The sequence below is a fragment of the Malania oleifera genome, chromosome 10 (genome assembly GCF_029873635.1).
Source record: "Malania oleifera isolate guangnan ecotype guangnan chromosome 10, ASM2987363v1, whole genome shotgun sequence".
Classification (NCBI taxonomy): Eukaryota; Viridiplantae; Streptophyta; class Magnoliopsida; order Santalales; family Ximeniaceae; genus Malania; species Malania oleifera.
In genome coordinates, this window is record NC_080426.1 from 87246545 (window position 1) to 87260659 (window position 14115).

General features: G+C 36.3%; 1 long non-coding RNA gene across 1 annotated transcript; it reads right to left on the reverse strand.

Annotated features, from left to right (window-relative positions):
* Positions 1 to 967: 967 nt before the first annotated feature.
* On the reverse strand, positions 968 to 13844 carry LOC131165475 (uncharacterized). The gene is made up of 3 exons (XR_009139583.1): positions 13139 to 13844; positions 1385 to 1425; positions 968 to 1302 (listed from the first exon to the last, which is right to left on the reverse strand). It is a non-coding gene; the product is annotated as an uncharacterized LOC131165475 (long non-coding RNA).
* Between the last annotated feature and the right edge of the window lie 271 nt (positions 13845 to 14115).

Genomic DNA, 14115 nt, shown 5'->3' on the forward strand with positions numbered 1-14115 from the left:
AATTTCAAGTATAAACTGATTTGAAACTCTCATAAAATCAAAAGAAACTCAAAAATATATTTTTAATGAAACTCTAAAGAATGTTTTTAAAATCAAAGAAAAGAAAGGTTTTTGAAAAAGAAAAGTTTTTGAAGAAAACAGAAGGGTTAGGTGACTATCCTCTTGTGGTAGGCGACTGCCAAATTAAATGAAGAATTTTTCTAAGAGATAGTAGCATGCCAGGAGACTGCCTCAACATAGCCAAACACCTAGGTGGTCATGCCAGGCGACTGCTAGTGTTTTGTGTTGTGAGTTTGTTCTATGACAAGCGACTGCCAAGTCATGGAAGGCGACTACCACTCGAATGTTGGCTTAAAAACTCTCAACAAAAAGATTTTTTAAATGAAGTTTTTGGACACTATTATTTTGAAAAACTTGGAAACTATTTCAAGGAAACTTTGGGGGTAAGGAATTAAAAGAAATTTTTAAAAGCCAATTCACCCTCCCTCTTGGGAAGCTATTCCTATTTTCAATATTATATTATTCTCTAAGTTTTATTCCAGTTTTTACATTTTGTTTTCTAAATTGCTTTATTATTGTTAATTTATTCAGATGTCGAACCTAAGCATAGTTAAATTTGCTCCTCTTGATATCAAATGCAATAATTATCTATCATGAATTCTTGATGTTTATATCCATTTAAATGCAATGAACTTGGAAAACAATATTTTTAGATGGAAATGCTACATCCCTACAGGATCGTGCAAAAACTATGATCTTCCTCCATCATCATTTAGATGAAGAATTAAAGACTGAATACCCCACTGTTAAAGATCCACTTATCTCACTGTGATTTTACCAAAAATTCGATATGAATGGCTGCACCTAAGGTTGCAAGACTTTAGAACAATTGGTGAATATAATTCAGCTTTGCATAAGATTAGCTCGAAGCTAAAATTATGAAGTAAAAATATTACTGATAAGGACATGCTAGAAAAAACTTTTATTACTTTTCATCCCACTAATGTGCTCATGCAATAACAATATAGGGAAAGGAAATTTACTAAATTTTCTGAACATATATCATGTCTTCTTGTTGCTGAGCAAAATAACGAACTTTTGGTGAAAAATCGCCAAATTCGTCCAATTGGTTCGACCCCATTCCCTGAAGTGAATATGAATGCATCTTGTGATTGAGGAGGAGGCCATAGGCATGGTCGTGGACATGGTCGTAGCCGTGGTCGAAATAATCATTGACATCAATGTGAGATTGCAATGCCTCAGAAAAGGAATAACTCCCAGAAGAGAAATGACCCCCATAAGCTGGTAATGATCAAAATCAGCGACCCATGCAGCATGAAACTGAATGTTATAGATATGGAGGTAAAGGTCATTGGTTGCATACCTATCATACGCCCAGACACTTGATAGATCTATACCAAGCCTCTATAAAAGAAAAGGAAAAAAGTAAAGAAGTTAAAACAAATTTGCTAATAATGTTATTCCAATAGATCTTAATGCTGGATCATCCAACTCTGTTTATCTTGATGTCGCTGATTTTTTTATAAATCAAGATGAAAATAATGATGTAATATTTTAAGATATAAGTAATATTGTATTTTATTTTAATAAATAAATTATCATATTTATTGTTTTTATGATCAATTATAATAATGAGTTTTTAAAATATGTGTTGTAGTGTGAATTGTCTTAAAACTTTGATTGATTCTAAGATGTCTTTGGAAGAAGTTTGTTTAGCTAACAGTGTTACAACACACACAATTCTTCGAGATAGGAAATATTTCCGTTACTTGAATATATTTTTTTAACAAATGTTTATACAATATCTCGTTCTAAAAATTTGATTGAAGGATCTAGAAGAGCTAATATAAAGTTATCCAATAATACTTTATTACAAATTGATGAAACTTTATATTCTAGTAGATTCAGAAGAAATCTGTTAAACTTTAAAGATTTAAGACTCAATGGATATCACATTGAGACTATAAATGAAGGCAGTGAAGAATTCATTTATCTTACTTCTATTATTTCTCAGAAGAAACATGATAACTTTGGTGTATTCCCAAGAGGGGGGTGAATTGGTATTTAAAATTTTTCTTTTAAGTTAATCTATCCAAAAGTAGTATTTACACAACCTAGGGTCTTTCTATACAATTTCCAAATGCGCAGATAAATAAGATGTGGAAAATAAATCATACGCATCAGTCATACCATAACATATATGTGCGATAAATATAAAGTGCAAAAATATAAACAGACACATGATATGTTATCGGGGTTTGGCCAACTGTGTTTATATCCCCGCCTTTAGCTTGCAAGCCGAAGGGTTCCACTAATGACTCACTTAATGGGTGGAGCGACACCTAATACAATCAGGTCAATTAGCACAGGGCTAACCTCAACCTTTACAAATTCTCCTTGTGGGGCGGAGAAAATCTTAGGTCAAATTCACAGGGCTGACCCCAACCTGATCCTTTTGGGCTAGATCAAACCCCCTCAGGCCACGCCTAGAAATACAACAGTATTTTTCAGTAACCGGTACAATGATTGTACTTCTCAAGTAAAGCAGATATGTACCCAATACGCACAATATAATCGATCAACCACACATCAACAATATAGGTAAATGTAAGCTCAGTGATGTGTATTTTTGTGCAAACTACACTCAACAAGATATGATCGTTAATATGCTCAAGAGTGTTCTAATCAAATTATTTCTTTGAAACAGTAAATATCAAATCTCCATAATAAACTAGGGTTTCAAATATGCTGCAAATATTCACAACAACTTAAAATATTTTCTTCAATATAATATGCTCAAGAGTTTCTTGAAAGAATAATATAACTTGTTAAAACTATTTTGCACAATGAAATCAAACTATAGGAATCTTTGCAATGACAATGCAAAGATCCTTAAGCTACTAGGTTTTTCCCAACACGAGATTTATTAAATGAAATCTGTGGAAAAACCTTACTTAACTCCCCAAAATCAATATCAATCAACCAAGCAAAGCAATGGGAGTATGAGCAATACTACTAAGCAATAACCCAAGCAAGAACTCTCACAAGGCTAAAAATAATCAATGAAATGAAGGTGTTAGAGTGTTTGGAAGTATTATAGGCAAAATGGGATTTTGGGTTTGAGAGGATTTTGGCTAATGATTTTTCTTAATCTTCTACTAATCCACACAAATGAACCCATATTTATAGGCTAGGTAAACAATATAACCGTTTGGGACCTATTGAATATTATTAGAAAAGTTTCAAATGGTTTAAACACAATTAACCCTCATTAACCTATATTTACCTCGGTTAAAATAATTTTAACCCAATGAGGTTCGGGTGGCTGAACTGTGGTTCGGTCGCCCGAACAGACTCATTTAAAAAAGGTTTTAAGAATAGTTTGGTAGCCCGAGTGAAGGTTCGATAGCCCGAACAAAAGTCAAAAACATTCGTTCGTAGATTCGAGTGCCCGGTGCTAAGTTCGGTTAACCGAACTGATCAATTTGGTTGCCTGAGGTCTGATTTGAACGTGTAGGTTTGGCAGCTTGAGTTGGTGAAAAGTAACCTTCTAAGGGTTCGGGCGCCTGAGGGCGATAAAGTCATTTTAGGTTCAGTCGCCTGAAGCCTGGTCAAATTGGTGACTTTCCAGCAGTTCGGGCGCCCAAGGTGTTTTGAACACCTGGGGTTCGATCGACCAACCTCTCACATACTTATCCTATTTTGTCCAATTTTATTTCAATTTTTTCCCTTGATAATGTAAGTGATTATGGGGACTTTGTGCACAATGTGTAGGAACCTGGAGTCTCTTCAAGTATGCGCAAAAACCTAGCATCGGTCGACCCTAAAGTCATTCGGTCCCTATGGTCAGTCTATAGTCATTTTGAGAGCTTACAAATACTTACATGCATGACATGCAGAGATTATTACAGACTGATATGCTTAGTTACTATTACAGACCCAAATTACACAAAATATAAATTACAATAAGTCTTAAGGGTTTTTAGTCTTCAAGTCTTCATGTGTTATCAATTGGTTTGCTAATATAAATCTGCACACAAACTAGATAGACATTAAATATTAGAGTATTTGTCATAATCAAAATAGTACATGACCCAAAGGGTCAACAAAATAAATTTTAGAAAAGCTGTTAACTTTATCTTCTGGATTGTATTATACAAAGATTAAAACAGTTGAATCATATAATGTCTTGCACCAGAAGTGTAATATCCCAAAGTTATTTACACTTTGACATGATCGTCTTAGACATTCTGGAGATGTAATGTGCGAAGAATTATTAAGAATTCATATGGTCTTCCACTAAGAACCAAAAGATTCATTTATCAAATGATTTCATGTGTACTACTTGCTCTCAAGGAAAACTAATTATCAATCATCTGTTTAAAAAGTAAGTCTTGAATCTCCCAATTTCTTATAGAAAATTCATGGTGATAAATGCGGACCAATATATCCATCATCTAGACCATTTAGATATTTATGGTCTTAATTGATGCATCTACTAAATGGTCATATATTTCTTTACTTTCTACTCGTAATATTGTATTTGCTAGACTTCTTTCTCAATTGATTAGACTATGAGCTCATTTTCCTGATTATCCAATTAAATCAATTCATTTGGATAATGATGGTGAATTTACATCCCAAACTTTTGATAACTATTACATGTCACTTGGAATAGATGTTGACCATCCCGTTGCTCATACCCATACAAAAAATGGTTTAATTGAATCTTTTATTAAAAAGATTTCAACTCATTACTAGACATATGATTATGAGAACTAAATTGTCTTTATTTGTTTGGGAACATGCTATTCTTCATGTTGCATGTTTGGTTCATATAAGGCCAACTGCTTACAATAATCTTTCACCCATACAATTAGTTTTTGGGCAACAACCTGATATTTCTTATTTAAGAACTTTTGGTTGTTCAGTATATGTTTCTATTACCTCTCCTCAAAGAACTAAAATGGGTTCTCAACGTAAGCTTGGTATCTATGTTAGTTTTGATTCACTTTTTATTATTAGATATCTTGAACCTTTAACAAGTGATTTGTTTAAAGCACGGTTTCAAGATTGTCATTTTGATGAAACAGTATTCCCCACATTAGGGGGAGCAAAATCAATGCTTGAAGCACAATATGAAATCACATGGAATGACACAAATTTATCTAATTTAGATTCTTGCACAAATCAAAGTGACCTTGAAGTTCAGAAGATTATACATTTGCAAGGGGCTACAAATCAATTACCAGATTCTTTTGCAGATACCAAGGCTATATTAAAATCTTATATACTTGCTACAAATATTCCAGCACATATTGATGTCCCTAAAGGACAATAGCCAGCTAATGAACCTAAACCACAAGTTAAGCGTGGAATGCCTATTGGTGCAAAAGATAAAGTTCACAGAAGGAGAAAATTAAAATTTGTAAACACTCCAAAAGAGGTTACAAAGGTGGATAATTCATTCGACATTCATAACCCTATTTCCCTTGAAAATGAAATCCCTATTATGGAACCTCCTAAAGAGAAAACTCCTAAAGAGACATCCCTTGAAAAGGGACAGGTACCTAGAAATAATAATGAGATCTCAATTCATTACACAAGAGAAATGTGAGATATAAATAAAGTTGTTGTCAATAACACATTTACATATGCAATAACTACTGACATTACCAGAAATAATGAGGATCTTGAACCTAAATCTGTTAATGAATGTCGATATAGAAGTGGTTGGGCAAAATGGAAAGAGACTATTGCATCAGAATTAAACTTTATCAAAAAGAAAAGTTTTTGGATCCGTAGTCCAGACACTAGAAGATATCCAACCTATTGGATATAAATGGGTATTTGTGCACAAGAAAAATGAAAATAATGAAATTACTCGATATAAAGCAAGGCTTGTGGCACAAGGTTTCTCGCAGAAACTCAAAATTGATTATGAGGAGACATATTCTCCCGTAATGGATGGAATCACTTTCAGATTCTTAATTGCGCTAGCAGTCGCTGAACGATTGAGCATGCATCTTATGGATGTAGTAACAACATACCTATATGGATTGTTGGATAATGAAATTTATATGAAAATTCCTAAAGGATTTAAATTGGCGAAGGCAAAACCCAAAAATTTATATTCAATTAAACTCCAACATTCTTTATATGGATTAAAACAATTTGGACGCGTGTGGTACAATCGATTAAGTAAGTACCTTGTGAAAGAGGGATTCATAAATGATCCAATTTATCCATGATTTGAATTTAGTTGGGACTCCTGAATAGCTCACTAAAGCTGCTAATTATTTAATGGCGAAATTTGAGATGAAAGATTTAGGAAAGAAAAAATATTGTCTCGATATACAGATTGAACATGTAAATGGAAGAATTCTTGTTCATCAATCTAAATATACCGAAAATGTATTAAGGCAATTCTATATTGACAAAGTTCATCATTCAAAAGAGGACTTACTTGGTCCTGAAGCACCATATTTAAGTGCTATCAGCTCTCTAATGTATTTGCCCAGTTGTATAAGATCCGACATTGCATTTGTTGTAAATCTACTAGTAAGATATAGTTCTACTCCTAGTTGGCGATACTGGAATGGATTTAAGCACATTGTATGCTATTAAGAGGTATATCTGATTTGGGTCTATTCTACTCATTTGATTCCAAATATCAACTAGTAGGATATGCAGATGCTGGGCATCTATTTGACCATGCAGATGCTGGGTATCTATTTGACCCTCACAATGCTAAATCTCAAATTGGATATGTATTTCTTTACGGAAAAACTGTTATATCTTGGAAATCAGTAAAGTAGATTATTATAGCAGCATCCTCTAATCATTTTAAAATACTAGCTATCCATGAAGCTAGTAGAGAATGCATGTGGCTTAGATAAATGATTTCTCGTATCCAAGCAAATTGTGATCTTCAATCAATTAAAGATATTCCAACAGTTTTATATGAAGACAATATTGTATGTGTAGTTCAACTAAAAGGAGGACACATAAAGGGTGACAGAACGAAGCATATCTCTCCAAAATTCTTCTATACACATGAATTCTAGAAGAACGGTGATATAGATATTTAGCAGATTCGATCAAGAGATAATCTATCAGATTTGTTCACCAAACCTTTGCCTACTACAACTTTCAAGAAATTGATTTATCTCATTAGAATAAGACATCTTAAAGAATTTAACAAAATAATTTAATATATGAGTGATAGCCAAGGGGGAGTGTTATGAATGGATGAGGGTGGCTGTCATTCATCCATATCTTGTTCACCTCTTCATGTCCCCATAAACTTGTCTCATATGTTTGTACTAATTAATGCCCCTATGAACCTACCCCATATGTCTGCACTAATTATGTCCTTATGTGAACCTGCCTCATATGTTTGCACTAATAAAGTCAGCATTAGCTAGCTTGTGAAGGCTATAAAGCCTCCTCCCACATAGCCAGTGGAGTAAAGAAAAAAAAAAGGAAAAGGAAAAGAAAAAGAAAGAAGTGGAAAGAAAGAAGAGAGATATAAAAGAAAGTGGGAGAGATATTTTGTACAATGCTAGTTCCATATTACTTTGTAATTCTTCTTCAAAATAGTGAAGTTATGATCTATCCGCCCATGGAGTAGTTATACCTGAACCACGTAAAATTTTTGTCTCATCTTATTTAATTTTCTATTTATTTTCTTGCATCTTTTATAACAATACTACATTTTTTTTTTCATATGCACCATTTGAGAATTAAGCTCCCAAAAGGAGCAATGACTCGCTAGCCCTCACTCTCAAAGCGCTGCTGCTGCCACACCTCACTCCCAATGCTTTCTCCTCACCAGTTGCCGGAGCTCGCCAACCACCATCGCCAAAGGTAGGTAAAAATTCTTCCTCTATTCTGTCCATTCACCCATCTCGACCATTGTCTTTGTCTTCCACCGTTGCCAGGAACGCCATTTTCCTAAGCTCTTGTTGCTTCCAAATATCCCTCCCTCCCTCCCCCGCTCTCTCTCTCTCTCTCTCTCTCTCTCTCTCTCTCTCTCTCTCTCTCTCTCTCTCTCTCTCTCTCTTTCTGACATTTCATTAGATCGGTATCCATTTTTAGCTGATATTGTTTTATAATTATATTTTTTGATTTTAAAGATTTAAGCAGTGGCATGAGACCTTTCTACTTCCTTGCTCAATAGCAGAATAGATAATCAAGAAAGGAAAAGCTGATAAGTGTAGTTCTTAATTTTTGTTCCCCTTTTTTTTTTGTGCTTTTGTAATGTTCATGGTCATTTTAGAGTATGACAGGGGAGGAGAAATGGTGTGTTGTGACGAGGGGAAGGGGCTTTTCTGCTCGACATTTGGTGGAAATGCTTTTTTTTTTTCAGGATGTTTTCAGTTCGAATTGCCGACTTGGGCTCCTCTATCAAGCTAGAACCATATGAGGAGAATGGAGACCTAGGTGAAGCTCTTTGATCAGGTCGTGCTCAGTATGTGTCTACAGATCTTCAAGACAAGGCGCAAGTATGCAAAGGTTAAGATCTCAATAAATTTGCAGACTTCTTTCTTAGTATGCCCGCTCCGTGTTCGAAGCTACGTTTGTATGGTTAGTTGGTATTTGGTTTGAATCTAAGATGATTTTTTTTTTTCTAACCTCATTGTTCCAATTCTGCATCATTTCAGGGGTCGAAAGTTGTTTTTCACATAGTTGCTCTGGATTCATCTATTAATTGCTACTAGTTCCATCATTCTGTCAATGTAAAAGGTTAGACCAAAGTCATTATAACTTTGGAATGGGTTTAAACGTTAAAAAAAAGATTAAAATAAAACAATTGAAGGGGTGCAGGGAAGGGAAAATAAAAGCTTTCTAAGATTGATTGCAAGGCGCACCAAATGTAATCATGTGCCGAGCATTTGTGGTCACTTTAAAATGGAATGTCAAGGCATGGTATCAAACTCTAAATCTTGGTTCCATTGGATCCTTTTTTGAAATGGAGCAATAATTTACTAGATACTTCATTAGCCAGAAGATAGAAAAAACTTCGGCTCATCTGATGAGCCTTATTTAAGAAGAAAAATAGACCTTAAAATAATTCATGCATCACTTTGTTAACGCCACCCAAGAGATTCGGAACTTGGATCATGGAGTGGCAGTAGTAGCCCTGATAATGGCCCTCTAGCTAGGGGACTTCCTAAATTCACTAGGAAAGAAGCCCTTGGCCAACAAAGGAGAGCTGGTGACACGCGCTAAGAAATACATCATCCTTGAAGAAGTGATGACCATAAGAAGGGGTTGAACCAACTTGAAAAGGAAGGGCCCAAGAGATACAAATGAAGCCAAAGACTGGCCCAACTGATGAGCAAATCTCATAAGGCCCAACCCACTTGATGAGCACAACTCATGAGGTAGAATAGAGACTGAGCACTACTTAGCATAGTGGCTCAATCAATGAGCAAAGCTCATGAGGCTCTAAGACCAGCTCATTTGATGAGAACAACTCATGAGGCAAAATAGAGACTAAGCATTACTCAGTAGAGTGGCCCAATTGATAAGCAGAGCTCATGAGGCCCAAAAACCAGCTTACTTGATGAACACAACTCATGAGGCAAAAAAAAAAAAAAAACTGATGATTGCTCATCAGAATGACCCAATTGATGAATAGAGCTCTTGAGGACCAAAGACCAGCCCACTTGATAAGCATAATTTATGAGGCAAACAAAGGCAGAGGTCAACCCATTTGATGAGCACAACTTAGAAGGCAAACAAAGACTGAGGACTGCTTAGCAGAATGGTCCAATTGATAAGCAGAGCTTATGAGGCCCGAAGACCAGCCCACTTGATGAACACAACTCATGAGGCAGAACAGAGACTAAGAACTGCTTAGTAGAGTGACCTAATTGATGAGTAGAGCTTATGAGACCCAAAGACTAGCCCACTTACTGAGCACAACTCATGAGGCAAACAAATACTGAGTATTGCTCAATAGAATGGCCTAATTGATGAATAGAGCTCATGAGGCCCAAAGACCAACCCACTATATGAGCACAACTCATGAGGCAAACAGAGACTAAGCTCTGATCAGCAAAATGACCCAACTCATGTACACAACTTAGATGAAGCCAAGTAGAGCAAGAACCAGCTCGGATTAAGCTAAAAGATATAAGAAATCAGCTCGGATGAAGCCAAGTAGAGCAAGAACCAGCTCATATTAAGCTAGAAGAGACAAGAAATCAACTCAGATGAAGCCAAGTAGAACAAGCACCAGCTCAGATAAAGTCGAACCATAGCAGGGATCATATCAGATTAAGCTAACTAGAACAGCAAGTGGCTTGGCCAGAGTTGATTAGAATGCCAAGGTGGCTTGGATTAAGTCGACTAGAGTAGCAAAACGGCTCAAATGAAGCGAATTAGTGGAAAGGAGCGACTTGGATTTGAGTCGATTGAAGAAACAAGATAGCTCGAGTGAAGCATAAATGCAGTGGGACGCGGCTCAGATTGGGTCGATTGAAGGAGCAAGGCGGCTCAAATAAAGCCGAATACAGTCCCAAACAACTCGGATGAAACCGAGTTGTGAAGGGAACGACTTAGATGGAGTTGACCAATGCATAAATACGGCTCACACAAAGCTAACTGTTAACCCATCGACTTGGATTAAGTTGAAATGTAAAAAACTGAGCCAAAAAAAAAACCGAACAGCTGAAATAGCTGACCTTAAGAGATTTAAACTTTTGAAACTTGTCTAAAAAATTTGAAACTATTTTTTTGGGGGGGGGGGGGGGAGAACCAATATACTTAAAATTAATACTCATAAAGGGGGAATAGTTACGAATCCACCATTAAAACTCTCTACATAACCAACGTGCAAACTTTAATGTACACACATTCATGAGAGGAAGCGGTTATAAGACTACTCTTAAAAGCTCCACATAAATACCCATAAAGCTCCTATAACCCCTAGAAGCACAATAATGTCCATCAGTGCCAAATTGATGGAGGGTCAACCTCCACTATTATAAAAAGGAGACTCAGAGAGGAGGTAAGCATCTCATTCATACTCATTTCTTTCTAATGTTGTAATTTAGAGCCTCTCATTAGTCTCTTACTTAGGCATCAGAGTGATCCCTCGGAGTACACTCTGAGTCCTCCAAGCCATTCTTGATTCTTTTCAGGTGGTCGTGATCAAGAAATGATTCACGAAAGTTGTTCGATTTTCAAGCTGCAACAAAAATAAATTTTTACTGTTGATAGTATTTAATAAAGAAGGAAAAATATAAGGAAAAAACAATTTTCTTCCTTATTTTTCCTTTTTTTTTTTCATTCCCAAAGAAAAATCCTTATCCTAATAGAAAAGAATGTCTTTCAAAAGTTTCATACAAATATGGTGTTATATCCATTATGTCAAGTGCAACGTCTTTTAAATTTTTCATACAAATATGATGTTATCTCCACTATGTCAAGTGTCTCATTGACATACATACGGTGTTGTTGGGACGTGGAATAAATCATGGTTAAGGGAAAACTATACTTGAAACAAAGCATTAACCCATGAGTACATGCAGTGTCAATGACAAATGCTTACAGTGTTGACATGTTGACAATTATTTGGCATTTCCTCCTTATAAGGTTGGCATAAAACCATGGTAGGAGGATAAATTCATGAGTTGACATCTAGGCTCGTTTAAGCCACATTATTGTATGCATACCTTGTTTGAGGCGGACCATGCATGTTGTGCTAGGTGATTAAGGATGTCCAAAATTGAGGACCTAACCCACAAGACTAGTCAAAAAGCACAAGAGCTAGAGGCAGAGCATGCATCCTGAAAGTATTACAATGGAACTAGCACAAAGATTCTAAAATTTTCATGGTATAACTCTAATAGTTGCACATTTTAAGTGTCATCTAATGGGAGCATTGAAGATTTTTATGTGGTGCACTTTGCGATGGTAATATGAGATATATTCAGTTTAGTTGGTTAAAGATAGGTTGGAGGCTGCTGTGTTTTTCTCTAGCTTGCTACACTCAAGAGGCTTCAGTTCTGTACTCAAGCTTGCGATGCTTAAGATGACTTTAAACTCAGGATATTCTGGTCTCTAAACATGTTCTTTTTATAATGCTAGTTTAAAGGCGGACCATGCATGTTGTGCTAGGTGATTGAGGGTGTCCAAAATTGAAGACCTAACCCACAAGTAAGACTAGTCAAAAAGCATGAGAGCTAGAGGCAGAGCATGCACCCTGGAAATATTACAATGAGCTGCCTCTATGTGGACACATAAAGGCATGTCTTTGGCTATTTCTGCTTTTCCCCTTGGATTCCTTTCATAACATGAATTGCTTGGTATTCTAGTTATGTCGCACCAGCATATGCTTCCAAGTTGTGTGGGCTGCCTTCCCTAAAGGAACTCAAACAGATTCTCTTAATTGCTCTCCAGTGTGTCAATCCAAATCCAGACAGTATACTTAAAATGGGAGATCTAATCCACATGCTAGAGCCATGAGACTTGCTGCTTTGTGGTGTAAGAACTACACTGCCATTATATGAATTTATGATATATGAATTTCAACAAATTACTGGGCGTTTTGAAATTCCTTCTACCTTCACAGACTTTATTAGTGACCGAAATGCAGGAATATCAAATTAGGAGAGCAGCTTCTCGTCAGAACTACCCAGCAAGAGATTTCAACTGTTGACAATTTAGTAAGATTGGTTTAAAATAGAAACTAGGCCGCATCTGTCATGCTAAAAAAACTATGTTGAAAAAATCACGATGTGGAGGTAGGCCTTGGATAGTTCCAAGTTAATTAGAGCAAGTTTTCAAATTTATTTCACTTCAATTATTTTTGTGGTTAGATTAATATGTGAAGTGTTATTCTCATTCATAATTATTTTCATTTAGAGAAAAATGTGGCATGGCAAGAGAGCAAGGCTCTGCATTATGCTTTTAGATTATTAGGTACTTCATTAAGTCATGTGGCTTTATTTATCATATATTTGGACTAGACCGAGTAATAAATTGAATGAATAAAAAATCCGAAGTCCTACCAAACCAAATATCACTCAGTTAAGTAAAACAAAAACTTTAAATTGGATCATCCACAAGCATTAGAAGTATTATCATCAGGAACAATACTGACCTTGCTCTTGTTGGTCGTCCTGCACAGAACGCGCGACCCTTCTAGTGCGACATCAGTCTCGGTTTATTGCGTTTATGAGAGAGAGAGAGAGAGAGAGAGAGAGACTCGCGGCTAAAAGGGCTTCACGGCGGCAGATTCACGAACAGCTTCACAGCAACAAGGGCGCAAGGCTTCTCGTGCCGCAAGGTTTTTGGGCTTCTTGGCTTCACGGCGGCAGATTCAATTCACAAACAGCAGGGCGGAAGGCTTCATTTGTGCATGGCTATTGTGCCGCAAGGCTTCACAGCGGAAGATTAGAAGAGGGAAAGGGGATTTGGTTGGGCACAAGGCTTCTCATGCAGCAGGATTTTTGGGCTTCTTACCTTCACGACGACAGATTCAGTTCACAAACAGTAGGGCGCAAGGCTTCATTTGTGCAAGGCTCTTGTGCAGCAAGGCTTCACGGCGGTAGATTAGGGCCGCAATAGAAGAGGGAAAGAGGGGATTTGGCTGGCCGGGGACATGACAAATCCCCTCGCTATTTCATTTGTAAGAAGAAATGCCACTATGCAAAGCAATGCCCAATCAACATGAGAAAATCTGCAAAACTTGCCCAGCAATTACAGAATGAAGAACTCGATGCAGATGCTGAATTCGTTCTTTCAAAACAAGAAGAGATGATTGAAGAGATGTAGCACTTTTTGGCCTTTGCCTGTATAGGCATTGTATGGGATGTCATCTAACGGCAATTAATCAGTTGTCGTTAAATAATTGCCACTAAAGGATATGCTTGTTGTAGTGATGGTCTCACCTTCTTTCTCTACTATAATTAATGGTCAATCATCAGGATATTTTAATAGCTCAAGATGGCTCAACAAGGAGACCCCTTTTGTCATGACTCGAAAAATTTTAATGGTTAAATAATTAGGAAAATGATAAATGGAATGGATAAATAAGGACTAAAGGAAAAAGAAAAATTTTTTAAAGAAGGGAACAGC